The sequence below is a fragment of the Rhinoraja longicauda genome, chromosome 15, assembly GCF_053455715.1.
Source record: "Rhinoraja longicauda isolate Sanriku21f chromosome 15, sRhiLon1.1, whole genome shotgun sequence".
NCBI classification, from domain to species: domain Eukaryota; kingdom Metazoa; phylum Chordata; class Chondrichthyes; order Rajiformes; family Arhynchobatidae; genus Rhinoraja; species Rhinoraja longicauda.
Window position 1 is genome coordinate 1,432,490 of NC_135967.1, and position 18,953 is coordinate 1,451,442.

An 18,953-nucleotide genomic window follows, 5' to 3' on the forward strand; every position below is an offset into this window, starting at 1 on the left:
CAGTCTTTCCTACAACATAGTGGACATGATGGGATGGAAGGCTGTGACTATATTCCTTAGAGAACAGGAGGATGAGGGGTGATCTTATAGAGGTGTATAAAATCATCAGAGGAATAGATCGGGTGGACGCACGTGGTCTCTTGCCCAGAGTAGGGGAATCGAGGACCAGAGGATGTACGTTTAAGCTGAAGGGGGAAAGATTTAATAGGAATCTGAGGGGTAACCTTTTCACACAGTGGGTGGTGGGTGTATGGAACAAGCTGCCAGACGAGGCAGTTGAGGCTGGGACTATCCCAACATTTAAGAAACAGTTGGACAAGTACATGGATGGGACAGGTTTAGAGGGATATGGACCAAACGTGGGCAGGTGGGACTGGTGCAGATGGGCCATGTTGGTCAGTGTGGGCAAGATGGGCCGAAGGGCCTGTTTCCATGCTGTATCACTCTATGACTCTAGATATTCATCGCACAACATCTCCAGGAGAAGTGCATGGAGCAGCACCAGGGAACATCCATCAGGTTTTATAACCTTAGACAATCGGCTTTGACAGTGTCAACTGAGGGACTGCCCTGAGAAATCTGTTTCCACTCAATGCACTTGCCACAGGTGAAGAAGGGTCTCGACCCGAAACGTCACCCACTCCTTCTCTCCAGAGACGCTGCCTGACCCGCTGAGTTACTCCAGCATTTTGTGTCTATCGGTGCCAAAGATGAAATCCCAATGGCAGATTTCCATCAATCACTGCAGCCCATCCTGCTCAGTCTCTCTGGTAATAGACAATAGACAATAGGTGCAGGAGGAGGCCATTCGGCCCTTCGTGCCAGCACCGCCATTCACTGTGATCATGGCTGATCATCCACAATCAGTACCCCGTTCCTGCCTTCTCCCCATACCCCTTGACTCCTCTCTCTTTAAGAGCTCTATCTAGCTCTCTCTTGAAAGCATTCAGAGAATTGGCCTCCACTGCCTTCTGAGGCAGAGAATTCCACAGATTCACAACTCTCTGACTGAAAAGGTTTTTCCTCATCTCCGTTCTAAATGGCCTACCCCTTATTCTTAAACTGCGGCCCCTGGTTCTGGACTCCCCCAACATTGGGAACATGTTTCCTGCCTTTAGCGTGTCCAATCCCAGACCTCCCAAAATTTCATTTTACAAATTCATAATTTTGATGCCCAAACTTCAGAATTTTACATCAAAATTCATAATATGGCGCGTAATGCAACTTTTCAGCAAAAAAAAGTATGCACGCCAAATGCACGCACGCATTGTGCTACATTCATGTATGAAAAAAGACTATTATTTCCAACAGTCTGTGGTTCTTGGACTACATGTACAATGTCAGGCCTATCATGAGTATATTCTGCTATTTATAGAAAGGTTATTGAACAGAAATACTTTTTACAACACAAAGAAAACATTGTTTTGTTTTGTGTTTTTTATTTTGCTTTTTCCTTACACATCCCAATTCTCTTGGTATTGAATAAAGAACAATGATCATAAAATGTATGACTAAGTTATGAAGAAATAGTTGATATATGCGACTCGACTAAGCATACAGAACTACTTGTTGAAGTAAATTCACACATTAATTGATAATCAGCCCAAAAAGGTGGTAATTGTCTTTACTATCTGTGTTGTATATTTTAACCCTGTCTTAATTAATTTAGTTATATAATCTTGCACTTAAAAGTAATATTTACTCATTACAGTTCCACCACTGATTTTCTGGCACTCTTGGTTCCAGAGTTTTGCTGGTTTATCCAGCAAGCCAAGGAAATTTTAAAAAATATATTAAAAAAAACTTTATTCCAGTAATAAATATTTACATTTTCTTTTCCGAAACTCCATCCGTCATTCCCGGAGGTTACACATTCAATGCAGATATTCATTGCCAATTTTACACAGAACCCCTTATTTGGAGGGGCGTCTGTCTCCACCACCCCCTGCCCCCCATGTCCAGCAGCGGAAGGACCCTAGACTGTGGTCCTCCCCCACAGGGCCTTGGCGTTGGCTGCACCAAGCTTCAGTGGGTCCCTCAGCACGTACTCCTGCAGTCTGCAGCGGGCCAGTCGGCAACATTCCCCGACGGACAGCTCGCTCCGCTGGGAGGTCAACAAAGCTCTGGCAGACCAAAGAGGGTCTATCATCGAGTTGATGACCTTCCAGCAGCACTCGATGTCAGTCTCTGAATGCGTCCCTGGGAACAGTCCGTAGATCACAGTCCTCTGTGACGGAGATGCTCGGAATAAATCGTGACAGGGACCCCTGCAAACCTCTCCAGACTCTCTTGGCAAATCCACACTCTGTGAAGAGGTGGGCCACCATCTCCTATCCATAGCAGCCGTCCCGCGGGCAGCGTGCGCTGGTAGTGAGGTTCCGGTGGTGCAGGAAGGATCTGACTGTGAGGGCTCCCCTCACCGCCAGCCAAACCAGGTCTTGGTGCTTGTTGGTGAGTTCTGGCGATGAGGCATTTTGCCAGACAAGCTGGGCAGTCTGCTCTGGGAACAACGCCACAGGATCCATGGAAGGCCAAGGAAGTTGGCTATGGGGATAGATGTGCTGGCTCCAACTGGGCTGGAGTTCCAGAACCCTGGCCGCAGGTTGCAAACTCAACCCACCGATCGGCCGTGGAAGTCCCGATGAGGTGCAGATTGGCTGCTTTGCCCAGCCTAGGTGCCACATTTTTGGGGAGACTTCCAGGGCTCATGGAACCCCTAGCGCCCTCTAGCGGGCGAATTGACAAATTGCAATTACCGACTGTTTTGCAGAAAAATGTGAGGCGAAATCGGAAAGGATGGGAAATGAAATAAGAAAGCGGAAACTTTCCGCCAAATTCGGAAGGGTTGCAATCCCTTAACAATCTTATATGTTTCAATAGGTGTAAGAAAATAACTGCAGTTGCTGGTACAAATCAAAGGTATTCATTCACAAAATGCTGGAGTAACTCAGCAGGTCAGGCAGCATCTCAGGAGAGAAGGAACGGGTGACGTTTTGGGTCGAGACCTGAAGAAGGGTCTCGACCTGAAACGTCACCCATTCCTTCTCTCCTGAGATGCTGCCTGACCTGCTGAGTTACTCCAGCATTTTTGTGAATAAATACCTTATATGTTTCAATAAGATCTCCTCTCATCCTTCTAAATTCCAGCGAATACAAGCCCAGTCGCTCCAGTCTTTCAACATACAACAGTCCCGCCATACCGGGAATTAATCTCGTGAACCTACGCTGCCCTCCCTCAATAGGAAGAATGTCCTTCCTCAAATTAGGAGACCAAAACTGCACACAGTACTCCAGGTGCGGTCTCACTAGGGCCCTGTACAACTGCAGAAGGACCTCTTTGCTCCTGGGTCCCGTATCAGTTTCAGACCCATCGAGTGGGAGTGGAAGCAAGTCAACCCTCACTCCGAGGGTGTGCCACAGGAGAAGACACAACAAGCACCACATGAGAGCCATCAGAACCTAAGACCCCACAGCATTTACCTGCTTGAACAAACTAAGTTTGTGCTGGTTAACAAACTGTGAGTGTTGGACATTGCCCAGAAGTGGACCTGCCCAATGGTGCTGTTTAGACACCACGCTATGAATCAAAGACATTTTGGAATGCATGAGGACACAGAGTGGCAGAAGGTCATCAATCAACACAAAATCATTTGGTTGTATGGACTGAGGCAGGTGATTTGCGCTGTGGTTTTAGAAATCTCCAGTCCACCGCATTACTGTGTAGGTAGCAAACATGATCAGTGATCATAAATAACTTCCATATGTCAATTCAAACACTGACCAGGGTCCCGACCCCAATCATCACCTATTCGTGTTCTCCAGAGATGCTGCCTGACCCGCTGAATTACTCCAGCACTCTGTGTGTTTTATGGAACAATCTTCTGTTCATGTTCACTTTAAATCCATGCCTCCCATTTAAGATGAGAGCATTGTTATCAATCCACACTTTTCATATGAATTCCTGGCTGTTACTGAAAACCGCGAGTCTCACACAAAACACACACCTTCTCATATATCTACACAGATAAAGTGGCAGACTTCTGACAACTTCTCCACAATGCCCCAGACTTCCAGCTGCAATTAATTGATGAGTTTATTTCTTCCTTTTCTTCTCGTTCCCTCCCATTTGTCATTGCTTTCTCGCTGTCTTTTGTTCCCTCTCGTTTTGCCTTCCCATTCAATAATAGCACTCTTTGATTCCTCCACCTACCACCTCAGGGGCAATTTACGGTAGCCAATTAATTGAACAATAAGCATGTCCTTGGGATGTGGGAAGAAACCGGAGCTCCCAGGGAAACCCATGGCTTGGCACTGAAATGTGTTAACTCCACACAGACAGCACCCGAGGTCACTAAGGCTCAGTCTGAAGAAGGGTCTCGACCCGAAAAGTCACCCATTCCTTCCCTCCCAAGATGCTGCCTGACCCGCTGAGTTACTCCAGCATTTTGTGCCATCAGTCTGAAGAAGGGTCTCGACCCGAAACGTCACCCATTCCTTCTCTCCCGCGAAGCTGCCTGACCCGCTGAGTTACTCCAGCACTCTGTGTACCAGCATCTGCAGTTTTTTTCCTACACATCGTGCCGCTCCACTGCGCTTTCTCCTCAAGGTGTGTCTACTTTGAAGAAGTTCTCCTCCTCTCTTCGACGAGAGTTTAGCAACATGCTCATTCACTGCTCCCCCTCTGTGGATCAGTCTGAAGAAGGGTCTCGACCCGAAATGTCACCCATTCCTTCTCTCCCGAGATGCTGCCTGACCCGCTGAGTTGCTCCAGCATTTTGTGCCTACATTATGGTGGGAGTGTTGATCACAACAGCTAACCTTGCACGTGCCACTGATCTGAGTCATGAAGGCCCATCATCAAATACTAATTAAACCTGTATCTTCACTTCCATAGCAACTCAACATTTAAAAAAAATTGCATATACTGGGAACCTGAAATAAACATAGAAAATGCTGTAATCTCTCAATAGGTCAGTCGACATCTGTGGACATTGGAACAGTTCATGTTTCAGATCTCTGCTCCCTCTCAGGACTGAAAAGTTCTTCTTCAGTGGAGAGAAGGCGAGAGAGGGATGAGTCATAAGGACGATCTTTGATAGAATGACCCGCTGAGTTACTCCAGCATTTTGTGTCTATCTTCAGTGCAAACCAGCATCTGCAGTTCCTTCTTGCTCGTACTGCACCCTGACATTTGGCTCCGTACAACGCAGAGACCACTGAGGATAACGTGGCCTCGGGCAAGACAGTGAAACGTATGGTGTTGATTCCGAACATGAGCACGATGAGAATGAGAACTGAGGAGGATGAATCAATCTCACTGCATTCATTTCACCGTCTGCTGCAAGGCGATCAAATAAAGCTGGTGGTATCGCAAGATGCTGGAGTAACTCAGCAGGTCAGGCAGCATCACGGAGAGAGGGATGCTGCCTGACCCGCTGAGTTACTCCAGCATTTTGCGATACCTTCGATTTGTACCAGCATCTGCAGTTATTTTCCTACACAAACAAAGCCAGTGTATCGCCAAAAGGCAGCAACACCTTTATATTCAGTGTATCTGGTTAGGTGTGTTAACTGCAGGTGATCAAAAAGCAGTTTGCATCTCGATATATCTCCGAGTGTGTGTCAACAGCTATGAAAGACAAAGAAATGTATTAAAGAAACTGCAGCTTTATCTCTGTTATGTTAATAATAATGTTATCAATAATGTTATTTGTGATTATTATTCAATTGTTCAGTGCATAAACTGCATCAAAACCTTTTCAACCCACAGTTTCTACAAAGGTTTAAGGCTTTAAGAAATCCGATCCGAATTTGACAGAGGTCGTCCTCTCCCAAGATACAAGTGACTGAACAGTCCTGACAGTTATAGTGAAAGTTACCCACTCTCCCCTTTGAAGGCATCGTGGCAATGTCATGAGGTCAAGCCTGACCTGACCATCTGCTCAAGGAGACATATTGTGTGTGCAAACCTCAGGCGACCAGCAAGTAGGGGTTGCCAACTTTCTCACTCCCAAATAAGGGACAAAAGGTGACGTCACCGCCCGCGCCCCACGTGACCTCACCCAGCCAGCGGCCACATGCTCCCGCTCCACCAATGGTGGCCGCTCGGGCCTGGAGGCGGGTTGCTACGCAACCTCTGTTTGGCGGCGCCCAGGCCTCCGGGCCTACAGCACCCCCCGGGCCTAATACGGGACATGGGCGGTCCCGTACGGGACAAACCAATTTAGCCCAATATACGGGATGTCCCGGCTAATACGGGTCAGTTGGCAACCCCACCAGCAAGCCGTTGGTGGTGAGGGATTTGGGAGTGGTGGTATTGATCTGGTGGCTGCATCTCCAGCTACACCAGCAAAGTGCCGCAGGCAGAGTGACCGACGGGCGGCCGGTGTTTCAGACGCAGCAGAGGAGGCCCTTGCTAAATACACAGGGCATTAAGCCGTCAGTCGTTCACTTTTCTTTTTGAGTTGAATGGGTTTGGAGGGAATATTTAAAGTCAACCTATTTGGATCTGGACCCGAAACGTCACCCATTCCTTCTCTCCAGAGATGCTGCCTTTCCCACTGAGTTACACCAGCTTTTTGTGTCTGTCTTCTATTTTTGGCTGGGTGCTTCTACCGAGTTTGGACAGTTGCAGAGTGAAGCTCCCTCATGTAAGGGTTGCCAACTATCTCACTCCCAAATACGGGACAAGGTGACGTCACCGCCCCGCGCCCCACGTGACCTCACCCAGCCAGCGGCCAGCTTCACCAATGATGGCCGCCCGGGCCGAGAGGCGGGTTGCTACGCAACCTCGGTTAGGCGAACACACTCGGCCCCGCTCCTCGAACACACTCCGCTAGCCTACACTGTCCCGGCCTACAGCAGCCCGCAGGCCTAATAGTTTCCAAAGGGGTTGAACTTGTGGAATTTCCTTCCCATGGGGTTATAGCGGTTAGATCATTGGAAATATTTTAAAAGGGAGACAATTTTTGAAAGTTCAGGGAACTGAGGAGTATGGTACAGAAGATAATGCAGCCATTACCAAACTGAAGAAGAGTCTTGTGCCGAAACGTTACATATTCCTTTTCCCCAGAGATGCTGCCTGACCCATGGAGTTACTCCAGCTTTTGGTGTCTATCTCCATCCGTGACCAAGTTGTATGATGGGGCAGGCATTAGGGAGAAGGTGGCCTCTTTTGGATCCTATTTTCTTGTGTTCTTGCGACAAAGTTAGTCAGATTTAATTAATGGCTTCTGAGCTTTTTTTCTTTTAATTCTGTCCTTAATCTGTCTTGACATTTTTTTTCAACTTTCCTCCCCCTTCCCCACTTAAAGCCCAAGGCAAAGGCTTATCAGACACTGGCATTAATATCTCTCACAGTTATCAGGGTTCCACAATTTCCTTAGGTTTCTACCAAGAACATGCCTTTAAAGGGGACTTGACCTATAACCACACAGGGAAGTCAGTTTACCTTTCCAGTGATTACGTTGATCTGTCCATAGTACGTGAGGATGGCAGCAACGGGACAAATGACCCATTAAGCATTTGCTGAATATTCACATGAACCCTTGTCCATGGGCTCTTGACATGGATAGAGAATTGGCTGGCAGACAGGAAGCAAAGAGTAGGAATGAATGGGTCCTTTTCAGAATGGCAGGCATGGCGAGTGGAGTGCCGCAAGGCTCGATGTTGGGGCCGCAACTGTTTACAATATATATTAATGATTTGGATGATGCAATTAGAAGCAACACTAACAAGTTTGCGGATGACACAAAGCTGGGTGGCAGTGTGAACTGCGAAGAGGATGTTAGGAGGTTGCAGGGTGACTTGGACAGGTTGAGTGAGTGGGCAGATGCGTGGCAGATGCAGTATAATATAGATAAATGTGAGGTTATCCACTTTGGCAGCAAAAATAAGGAGGCAAATTATTATCTCAATGGTCAGATTAGGTAAAGGGGGAATGCAACGAGACCTGGGTGTCCTTGTACACCAGTCACTGAAAGTAAGCGTGCAGGTACAGCAGGCAGTGAAGAAAGCTAATGGCATGCTGGCCTTCATAACGAGAGGATTTGAGTACAGGAGCAAAGAAGATCTTCTGCAGTTTTATAGGGCCTTGGTAAGACCACATCTGGAGTATTGTGTGCAGTTTTGGTCTCCTAATTTGAGGAAGGACATCCTTGTAATTGAGGCAGTGCAGCGTAGGTTCACGAGGTTAATCCCTGGGATGGAGGGACTGTCATATGAGGAAAGATTGTAAAGACTGGGCTAGTATTCACTGGAGTTTAGAAGGATGAGAGGGGATCTTACAGAGATGTATAAAATTATAAAAGGACTGGACAAGCTAGATGCAGGAAAAATGTTCCCAATGTTGGGGGATTCCAGAACCAGGGACCACAGTCTTAGAATAAATGGGAGGCCATTTAAAACTGAGGTGAGAAAGTTGTGAATTTGTGGAATTCTCTGCCACACAAGGCACTGGAGACCAATTCACTGGATGAATTTAAAAGAGAGTTAGATACAGCTCTGGGGGCCAGTGGAATCAAGGGATATGGGGAGAAGGCAGGCACGGGTTACTGATTGTGGATGATCTGCCATGATCACAATGAATGGCGGTGCTGGCTCGAAGGGCCAAATGGCCTCCTCCTGCACCTATTTTCTATGTTTTTATGTTTCTATGATATGGCTGCAGCTCACAACCCTGTTATTTGGAGGCTGCTTTGCAGATACAACCTCTGGAATGCTATCAGGAAAAGGAGTCCCATATCTGCAAAATATAAATCACCTAATCATGGGAACGCAAGAAGAAGTAGGAAATGAATCACTGGACCACACCAGCTGGTCATATGGAAAAAACATTGCGCGTCATTGTGGGAACAAACATCACAGGCAACCGGGGGAAGATTCCCGCTGTGCTTCAAGGCAAGTCACCTTGGAAGTAACTTTAAGTATAAGAAAATAACTGCAGATGCTGGTACAAATTGAAGGTATTTATTCACAAAAGGCTGGAGTAACTCAGCAGGTCAGGCAGCATCGAAGCTGAGATTGGGGCGGAGGGTGGAGGAGATCCACGTGAACTACGGGTGCTGTCTGTACAGAGTTTGTACGTTCTCCCGCGTGGGTTTTCTCTGAGATCTTCGGTTTCCTCCCACACTCCAAAGACGTACAGGTCTGCAGGCTAATTGGCTTGGTATAAATGTAAATTGTCCTTTGTGTGTGTGTAGGATAGTGTTAATGTGCGGGGATCGCTGGTCGGTGCGGACTCGGTGGACTGCGCTGTATCTCTAAACTAAATTAAACAAAACTAAAATCCCTATAAGGCCTCTGATGTGCCTTTGCTGCCAGCTGCAAATGGGACAGTAAAATGCCGCCCGCCAAAATGGCAACTCTTATGTATAGAGTTTATTAGTGGCCTATTCTGTATATAGACACGAATGCTGGAGTAACTCAGCGGAGACAGGCAGCATCTCTGCAGAGAAGGAATGGGTGATGTTTTGGGTCGAGACTATTCTTCAGACTGTTCTTTATATTCTGTTCTGTACTAACCGGGTATTTTGCTTATGTAGGGTGATAGTCTTACAAAAAAGGTATTCCACAGTAACCTGGTACACAGATACTAGAGAAACCAATGGTCCAGGGACTTTATCCTTGCCCACTTAGAGTGGAATTCAAAACCTAGGGATATCTTTAGGTGCCTTAATGTGGTTTGCTACTGTTTTTGTATTTCTTATGTGTATTTCTCACTAATAAAGTTTATTATGAAAAGTTAAAACAAGGCTTGATTGCAGCTGGGAGCCTGGGTACTGAATGCTTCCACCCACTAGAGGGCAGTTTGCAACCATCTCTGTTACAACTAAAAGTCTGAAGAACGGTCTCGACCCGAACGTCACCCATTCCTTCCCTCCAGAGATGCTGCCTGTCTCGCTGAATTACTCAAGCTTTTAGTGTCTATCTTCAATTTAAACAAGCATTTGCAGTTCCTTCTTGCACAACTAAATCAATGACTGGTCCAAAGCATCAAAACTCCAGCACAGTAAACTCGATGTCAGATGAGCACATTTCCTGGGCATTGTGAGATTTGGAGTAGTGTCTACGAGACTAGAAGTGGACATTTGCACGTGGTAATGTCACAGAGTTATAAATGATGTTGCCTGTGTACTGTGCCTACTGTACACCAGGTCTCCACTCCAGCATTGCAAGCAGCAGATGCAAGAAAATCTGAGATAGGAACAGAGAATTCTGGTAACACAACAGGCCAGACAGCATCTGTGGGAGGAGAAACTTTGTTAACCTTTCATCTCAGATGCTGCCTAACTTTCTGAGTGTTGTCTCAACACACATTGGTGGAACAACACCTCATATTTCGCTTGGGCAGCATACAACCCAGTGGTATGAACATTGACCTCTCATTTGAAGTAACCCATGCTTTGCCTCTCTCTCCGTCCCTCCCCAGTCTGAAGAAGGGTCTCGACCCGAAACGTCGCCCATTCCTTCTCTCCTGAGATGCTGCCTGACCTGCTGAGTTACTCCAGTATTTTGTGTCTATCTCCCCCATCCTAGTTCTCCGACCAGTCTGACTGTCCTGATTAAAATTTTATCTCTGCCTGCTTCATTGCCACCTTCCCCAAGCTAACAATGATCTATTCTACAGTTTCCTTGGACTTTGTCCTCCTTGTCACGTTTTCACACCTGTCTCCCCTTCTCCTGACTCTCAGTCTGAAGAAGGGACTTGAGCCGAAACGTCACCCATTCCTGCCTGACCCGCTGAGTTACTCCAGTCATTTGTGTCTAATTTGAGTGTGGCCAATTTCTCTTTTTGCCCCAGCCTTGCACTGATAAACCAATGACCTGGTTCTGACAAGAACGTGACAGTCATTTAGCTTGCAATAGTTGACAGTCCATTCCCTGTAAGAATAGTATCGTTGTCCACTGACAGTGGAATTCAAAGTCTCGGAGTGACTTAATGTGCCTTCACGTGGTTTGGTTGCCAACAATCTCTGCCCTCAAGTGGAAGATTGTGGGTTAGAGACTCACTGCAAGTACTCAAGCATAAGAATTTAGGCTAAAGGGCGTCACGGTGGCGCAGCGGTAGAGTTGCTGCCTTACAGCGCTTGCAGCACCGGAGACCCGGGTTCGATCCTGACTACAGGCGCCGTCTGTACGGAGTTTGTACGTTCTCCCCACGACCGCGTGGGTTTTTCCGAGATCTTTGGTTTCTTCCCACACTCCAAAGACGTACAGGTTTGTAGGTTACTTGGCTTGGTATAAATGTAAATTGCCCCTAGTGGGTGTAGGATAGTGTTAATGTGCGGGGATCGCTGGTCGGCGCGGACCCGGTGGGCTAAACTCAACTAATGCTCCAGTGGAACTGTTCTTTAAAACAGAGTACTTAATGTTTCTCATAAAGTACTAGAGAGAACAAAATCAAATTAACTGGCATGCCCATACACAGTTCCTCAATGCTACAATTAAGCTAGAATGCTTGCCTGAACTTTTATGCTATTGCTCCCATCCAAGCAAACATTTCATTTGTTAAATAGGTGTGGTTGGCTAATTTTATGGTTTATTTATCTTTATCACTTTATCTTTTTAAATTAATTTATGGTTGTGTATTTTATAGTTCACAAGATTTGTTAGCTATTTACTTTTAATTGCCTTTTAATTCACTGTTGAAATTCTTCAAATCCATGTGGACTGTTTCTAGACGTTTTAGCTTCAGAGACATTGAAGAGCACTGAAGCATGGTTCTGACAATAGGCAGTCTAGGTGGTGTTAGGAACAGAGTCAAGGGTAGCACAGTGGCACAGCAGGTTTAGCGGTTGCCTCACTGCGCCAGAAACCCAGCTTCGATCCTGACCTTGATTGCTGTCTGCGTCGTTAAACATTTTTTTCTTTTCACCAAAGATAAGACACAAAAAGCTGGAGTAACTCAGCAGGTCAGACAGCATCTCTGGAGACCCTGAAGCAGTGTCTCGACCCAAAACGTCACCTATTCCTTTTCTCCAGAGATGCTGTCTGACCCGCTGAGTTACTCCAGCTTTTTGTGTCAATCTTTGGCTTAAACCAGCAGCTACAGTTCCTTCCCACACCTTTTTTTCCACTGATGCTGCTTAACCTGCTGGGTGTTCCCAACACTTTCTGGGTTTTGTATTTTGTTGCTTTTTGATCCACTATTTCACTTACATCTACTTACTGCACCTTAGAGATTTACAACTGTAGACATCTAGTCTTACTTCCAAATGTAAAGGACTAAAATTAAGAGTATTAAGCCTAAACAATGACAGATATTCAGGATTTAAGCCTGATACAAGGTGCCGCCAAAAAGGGTGTGTAGGAAGGAAGTGCAGATGCTGGTTTAAACTGAACATAGACCCAAAAAGCTGGAGTAACTCAGCAGGTCAGACAGCAGCTCTGGAGAAAAGGAATAGGTGACGTTTCGGGTCGAGGGTGAAGTAGGGGCTCCGCCCAAAATGTCACCTGTTCCTTCTCTCCAGAGATGATGTCTGACCCGCTGAGTTACTCCAGCCTTTTGTGTCTACCACCAAAAAGGGTGTTGTTGAAACCTGCCTGTAGTTCCTTTGCTAATTTTAATGCCATGTTGTAGGCACCTCTCTTGATTTGGAGCAGCAAAGCTTGGCCAATATCTTAAAAATGATCCTGTTGTCATTTCTTCAGCCCGTTGTTCAGATCATCTAAAATAAGCTCCTTCAAATAATAGCAACAGCATTCAAGCAATATCAATTGCAAACCAGTCACGTACTGTGTCAGGAATAACCAATCTGATCTGAATGCCAATGTGCCTTAATTAACGTGGTCGCATAGAAATGGGCTTATCATAGAGTCACAGAGTGATACAGTGTGGAAACAGGCCCTTCGGCCCAACTCACCCACACCGGCCAACAATGTCCCAGCTACCCTAGTCCCACTTGCCTGCGCTTGGTCCATATCCCTCCAAACCTGTCCTATCCATGTACCTGTCCAGCTATTTCTTAAACAATGGGATAGTCCCAGCCTTAACTACCTCCTCTGACAGCTTGTTCCATACACCCACCACCCTCTGTGTGAAAAAGTTACCCCTCGGATTCCTATTAAATCTTTTCCCCTTCACCTTCAACCTACGTCCTCTGGTCCTCGATTCCCCTACTCTGGGTAAAAGGCTCTGTGCCCGATGTATTCCTCTCATGATTTTGTTCACCTCTATAAGAGCTATACAAAATCATGCCCTTCTACCAGATAGGAACAAAACAGAAGACAGACACAAAAAGCTGGAGTAACTCAGCGGGTCAGGCAGCATCACTGGAGAGAAGGAATGGGTGACGTTTCGGGTCGAGACCCTTCTTCAGACTGAGAGTCAGGTGAAAGGGAAACTAGTGATATGAAGAGGTACAAATGAATGAAAGGTATGCAAAAGGACAAATCAAAGCCAGCTGATTTTTTTCTGAATGGTGCACAGAAGTTCAATCTTCTGACTTCCAAGAATGATTTACACTTCGTAGACTGCCTTGGAAGTGCAGTCGCTGTAAGCTTACAGCGCCATCACACAAACAGGAAAGAATAACCTGCCAGTTCCACAACGTTGAAGTAAAATGTGTTGTTTCAAGACTTTAAGCCTTGGATCACAATAATTTATAAGGAACCCTCACCCTGCCATTTAGCAGGATTGCAGCCAAATGAAATAAGATGGATGTTCAGCCACATAAGGACATTTAACAGCAGTTCGGAGTCAAGGCTTGGGCAAAGAGATAATTTTACACAGTGGTTGAAAGAAAGGTATCAATGGAAAGGCTTTAAGTGGGAATTACAAGGAATCAAGGAATATGGGGAGAAGGCAGGCACGGGTTACTGATTGTGGATGATCAGCTACGATCACCATGAATGGCCTCCTCCTGCACCTATTTTCTATGTTCTATGTTCTGCAAAGATTAAGAGTCATACCTGTTGAAAGAATAGCCCCCAAAGGTGGAGTGATAACATTCAATGGGAAACTCTGACTGAGGGAGCCTAGCTCCTAGTCTGCCGACAACAAAGGTGGTTGGCATCAAAATGAGCTGACATGAGCCTTTTAATGGGCAAATGAATCATAACAACTAGTGTCACCTCTTTTGTTACATTGCTGCAAAGTGAAGTGATCACATTGATGCTTAAGGAAGAGCATCTTATAACAGAGACTTGGAGAAGGATAAACATACAACCGGACTGAAAACACATGGTGCAGGGGTAGAGTTGCTGCCTTTCAGAGCTCACAGCACCAGAGACCCGGGTTGGATCCTGACTATGGGTGCTGTCTGTACGGAGTTTGTACGTTCTCCCCGTGACCTGCGTGGGATTCCCCCTAGATCTTCAGTGCCCTCCCACACTCCAAATGACGGACAGGTTTGTAGGTTAATTGGCTTGGTATAAAATGTGAATTTTCCCTCATGTAGGATAGTGTTAATGTGCGGGGATCGCTGGTCAGTGCAGACCCGGTGGGCCGAAGGGCCTGTTTCCGTGCTGTATCTCTAAACTGAACTAAACTAAACATCCAATGTTTCAAGGAAAGGCGGTAGATGACATTGAGAAGCAATGGCAAGTGGATGGACAAAAACAAACCGTTGGAGGAACACAGATGCTCAGACTGGGGGGGGGGCAACTGACTCATGATGTTTGGGGTCAGGGCCCTTCTTCAGTCCCCAGTTTTGTGTTTTACTCAGGATTCGGGTAGTTATCTGCATTCTCGCGTGGCTCCATAGGTCCATGGTGAATTTTCAAAGACCGCTGTTAGCACCCAGAGAAGGAAAACAAAATAGAACAAAAATGGGGGGGGGGGGGGGGGGGGGGGGGGGGGGGGGGGGGGTAGTTTGAAGGTCAGGGAGCATTTGTGGATAGAGAAATACAATCACTCTTTCAGGTCAATTATGTTCCATCATGTTCTGCCAGTTTAAAAAATAATAATTTAGATTTCCAGTCTGTACAGAATTACACTTGCCATCATCAGCTTTCATTTCTCATACAGAGAGCAGTCAGGTGCAGGATCAGCGACCAAAGTCACTGTTACCGGTTCTCAGAGATAAATGACAAGTAGTTAACCCTTAAAATGGTGCTTCCGCAAACCACAGCATATACACTTCTCGTAAATACAGCAGCACCTCCACCTCATTAGCACTGAAGTCAGCTAATACAAACATTTCTGAATTAGTCTGAAGAAGGGTCTCGACCCGAAACGTCACCCATTCCTTCTCTCCAGAGATGCTGCCTGACCTGCTGAGTGACTACAGTATTTTGTGTCTATCTTCAGTGTAAACCAGCAATTGTAGTTCCTTCCTACACAAGCCCAATTAAGTGATCTCCCAACACATCCAAGAATATAGATTTTTCTAATTTCAAGTAACCCCTGCATTCCCTCTCTCTCCATGCCTCCCCACCCAAGTAGTACCAGCTTCAAAGTCATCTTGTTGAGTCCTAGCCCACAGCATTCATTTGTTCTATATCACCCTACATCACCATCTATATCTCTCATTTCCCTTTCCCCTGACTCTCAGTCTGAAGAAGGGTCTCGACCCGAAATGTCATCTATTCCTTTTCTCTAGAGAAGCTGTCTGACCCACTGAGTTACTCCAGCTTTTTTTTGTCTCTCTGGAAGAATAAAGGAACCTATAAACTCCTAAAACAAAAGCAACCTTTTATAAACAAGCTCACATTTCATTTATAAGCAGACTTGGGCCCATTTTCCTTTCTTGAACTAAGTTTTACTGAAGTTGGTTTGTGCTCCACACATGATCTTAAATGCAAATAGTTCCCCAACGATAACACATTACAACATCCAGGTAGTCGGCACTGAAGCATTACACCATCAGATTGTCTAACGGGTGAAGTCATGACGCACAGGAAGGAAGGTGAATATCTTATCAGGATCTTTACGGGTACTGCAGTGTATTCCGCACTCAGCCTGAATTATGTTAAGTGTCCGACACAATAATGAACTGAGTTTGAATTCTTTCACTGCAGTCACCTATCTGCGATTAGCCAATTCCAAGTTAAGCACTTCTATAATGACCGTCATAAATAGGGTTGCCAACTTTCCCTCATCCAGCCAGTGGCCACGTGCTCCCGCCCCACCAATGGTAGCCGCCCGGGCCGGGAGGCGGGTTGATACACAATCACCGATAGGCGGCGCCCGGGCCTCCGGGCCTCACTGTCCGGAAGGTAGACACTGTCCGGAAGGTAGACACAGATTTTAAGCAGCATCTGCAGTTTTCTTCCAACTACACTGTCCGGGCCTACAGCATCCGGGCCTACAGTGTCTGGGCCTACAGCACCCCCCGGGCCTAATAGGGGACAAGGGCGGTCCCGTCCAGGGCAAATCAACTTAGCCCAAAATACGGGATGTCTCGGCTAATACGGGACAGTTGGCAACCCTAGTCATAAAAGCCTTTGTGAACACAAGCACATTTCCTGCACATTTTCTTGCACTTATTAGATGCTAACCTGCAGGCATTTCTAAAATAGTGAAGTGATCCAGTATACATGGGTAATCACAGGTAAATATTATTACAATGGCCTGTGTGTAGGAAGGAACTGCAGATGCTGGTTTAACATGAAGATAGACACAAAATGCTGGAGTAACTCAGCGGGACAGGCAGCATCTCTGGAGAGAAGGAATGGGTGACGTTTCGGGTCGAGACCCTTCTTCTCGAGACTTACAATAGCCTATTGCTGGCTAATAAAAGGAGGCTATCGACAATGACCAGTAACGAGAGAAATCTTTGATCCACACTTGCTAAGCTTCAGATATTACAAATATCTGCATGGTTGGCTCATTACAACAGTCGTTTTACCTTTGATCAACATTTATTAAATGCCCTTCCCTCATCCATGGAACGGAAACCTTTAATTTATGTATACAGATACGTCCCATTCAGAGTTAAATCAAAGGGAGTAACACTGAATATAAAGCCCAACTTTATATCAATGTTCTCCTTTCCGTCCAAGATCTGCTGGCTCAGGATTAGGAACAGTTTTTCACGGGCAAGTTCAAACAAGTGTGAGCACTTTATTCAAACACGGGAAGTTCAAGGTTGACCTCTGTTGTTCCCAAAGCCCACACAAAGATGGCCTTCTAATTTGTGAAGAGGATTGTTGGCAGGATAATTTACTATCATGAAATCTAAGAACCACAATCACTTTATTCATTGAAAACCAGTCTGGTGCAGAAATCTGAAATGATCCCATTCCTTTCTAACCCATGAAATGAGTACATCTCTCTGAAATGAGAGAACTTGTTTTTTCTTCTTCTTAGACAGTACCTCAGCATCGAGGATGATTTACGTCCACTTCAGTTGTGTGGGTTCTGGGGTGGCTGATGTGTGAGCTTCACACTCTTCCACAAATGTAATTGTCACCGGGCAGCCAGTTGCAAGGGTCTATGTATCAGGAACCTAATCTGGGTCACTTCAAGGTGAGATTTGCTTCATCTAGACAGGAATTCAATCCCGACTACGGGTGCTGTCTGTACGGAGTTTGTACGTTCTCCCCGTGACCCGCGTGGGTTTTCTCCGAGATCTTTGGTTTCCTCTCCCTGTGATCTTGTTGAGATCTCGTTGTACTTGTACAATGACAATAAAGGATAATGTATTGATCATGGGAGTTTCCTCCAGGGGCTCTGGTTTCCTCCCACAACCCAAAGACCTCCAGGTTTGTAGTTTAATCGGCCTCTAATGTGCAGGGAGTGAATGTAAAAGTGGGATAACAGAGAACTGTTATGAGAAGGTTGGTGTGGACTTGATGGGTTGCAGGGCCTGAGGCCATGAATGTATAAATGTAAATTCCCCCTAGTGTAGGATGGTGTTAATGTGCGGGGATCGCTGGTCAGCTTGGACTCGGTGGGCCGAAGGGCCTGTTTCCGCGCTGTATCTCTAAATTAAACTAAACTAAACTAAACATCCCACATTTTCAAGTCCACCGGATATATTTTGTTTAACATATTTTTTGGTCCTTAAACAAGGGTTGCAAGGTTGCTGACAAGAAAGACAATCATTCACGTAGCATATTGTCCAAAGTTGCCAATAAGCGTGGAATCACTTGTAGTGGGCAGTCACTCAATTTACTTCTTGCATTTGTGTTCTCAGAGTTTGCTGATTTATCCCTCCGCTCCACACATTGATTTTATAACATGATTGAGAAAGCGAGGCATAAAAAATATCCTTTCTCCTGGTGGTGATGTTGCCATGGTTCAGAGTGAATGAAGGTCACAGCGTGACAGTGGTTAGAAAGGTCTTGACCCAAAACGTCACCCATTCCTTCTATCCAGAGATGCTGCCTGTCCCGCTGAGTTACTCCAGCTTATAGTGTCCACTTTTAGGGTCATTATCCTTGCAGTTAATAAAAGGTTGTAATTGAAGCTACCCAGTCACATGCTTAAGAATGGAGACACATCTTATACTGGGATCTCGCAAGGAACACAAAGTGCTGGAGTAACTCAGCGGGTCATGCAGCATTTCTGGAGGACATGGATCGGTGACATTTCGGTTCTGAACAAGAGTCTGGACTCGAAACATCACCAGAGTAAAGAACTGATTATTTGGACCGACTGGCATTCTTGTTTCTGTTCCTCTATCTAACAGCACACCTAACATGAAGGTGTCTGAGCTGCACCATAGAAGTTGGCTTAAACCTCAGACCCACTGAGTTATTCCAAAACTTTGTGTTCTTTCACATGCTTAAGAATATTAATCAGAGTAGCAAGGAACACAGGGTGCAACAATTTGGAATGCGTGCATAGAAATGGTGATTTTTTAAATGGTGTGGTTTGTCAAGAGGAAATGTTCCTGGAACTCTTGTTTGGCAGTTCAACCTGCTGCAAAAGAAGATGACTTAGGCCAACTTCTTTTGCCCAGTCCATGTTAGATGTGCAATTAGATGGAGGAACACAAATAAACAGGGCCAGAAATTTAACCTAATCAGTTCTACGCTCGGAAAGTTGGGAGCAGACAGGTTTGATG

The 18,953-nt window shown here is 45.8% G+C and overlaps 1 protein-coding gene across 4 annotated transcripts in view; it reads right to left on the reverse strand.

The window, feature by feature from the left end:
- Positions 1–18,953, reverse strand: part of col4a6 (collagen, type IV, alpha 6) — a 409,834-nt gene that overhangs the window by 177,134 nt on the left and 213,747 nt on the right. The gene's annotated exons all lie outside the window — the stretch shown is intronic.